The sequence below is a fragment of the Aplidium turbinatum genome, chromosome 7 (genome assembly GCF_918807975.1).
Source record: "Aplidium turbinatum chromosome 7, kaAplTurb1.1, whole genome shotgun sequence".
Taxonomy (NCBI): domain Eukaryota; kingdom Metazoa; phylum Chordata; class Ascidiacea; order Aplousobranchia; family Polyclinidae; genus Aplidium; species Aplidium turbinatum.
In genome coordinates this window covers 12,272,384-12,273,441 of record NC_137478.1, presented here as the reverse complement: position 1 = coordinate 12,273,441, position 1,058 = coordinate 12,272,384, and the positions used below count along the sequence as shown (strand labels likewise).

The window sequence follows — 1,058 nt, the reverse complement described above, 5'->3', positions numbered from 1 at the left end:
GATAGGCACAAAATAGGGAACCTTTTGTAAATATGCGGCCCGCCACGCTGTATCGCTGCGGCCCGCGGAAGGTATCAGAGTACAAGTATAACCAAAAATACTTTTTTTGAGGAGTTAAAGAGCACGAAGGCAAAAAATACTTTCCGGGAAGCTTATTTTCTCTTTGCATATACGATTCCACCGACCGACCAATCAGATTATAGTTCTAGGTGGGGGTTGCTTAAAGTTATTCCAATGCGATGTCCAGCCACACTGTCCCAGTAGTTGATTAAAACGTCTGTTTTCGAAATTGTCTGTGAGTATATAGGGTTGCTTATTTTAAGTTTGTAAATGTCATGAAAACACTAGCGTGCGTTTCACCGTTATTGTGTTTCACGGGCAGTGCTCCCTTTATGCAAGTTTTTGTTGGCAACATAGATCGGTGTGTCAATTCAATTCATAATAAACTAACATAATATTATATATAAATTAAAAGACTTTTTCTGGTTGCATTATGAAAATATTTAGCTTAGTACTGCAAAATGTTTTTTTTTAAAGAAATATGGAACGCTTCACGATTTTGGGTGTCATCCTTGCGCAGGGACCATGATAACCTTCTCTGTAGCGCTCCAATTTTAGTGTATGTTCTGACGAAGCAAGTACTGCTAAATGTTGTCAATCAACAAATTCTTGTCACGCTGATCAGCACCGCAAGTGACATTTGTCAATAATAAAAGAAAGACGGTTTTATAGACTCTCACAAAAAAGATGAAAAACCAACTCATTGCTTTTATAGAGGGAAGACTGTTCATGAATTACGATAAAATTACGATTTTTCGTTGATTTCCACCAGCGTTTGTTTCATGGTGCCTGGTTTCTTTCTCCCTGCTACTGGAGCCTATTTTTCGCTGATATGTTTGCAGGTCACTATTGTTGCCTGTATTGCGATGTGTCAAACATTTCCTTGTTTACTGAAATTGTTAATTGCAAGATATCTTTTGTGAAGCGAAGTGATTAATTTTGTTGCTGCAGTATTTTAACATAAATATTAACAACATGTAACGCTGGATACTGGGTAC

General features: G+C 37.5%; 1 non-coding gene across 1 annotated transcript; it reads right to left on the bottom strand.

Moving 5' to 3' along the window:
- Positions 1-535: 535 nt before the first annotated feature.
- On the bottom strand, positions 536-642 carry LOC145774953 (U6 spliceosomal RNA). Its single transcript, XR_014290121.1, has one exon. It is a non-coding gene; the product is annotated as a U6 spliceosomal RNA (small nuclear RNA).
- Between the last annotated feature and the right edge of the window lie 416 nt (positions 643-1,058).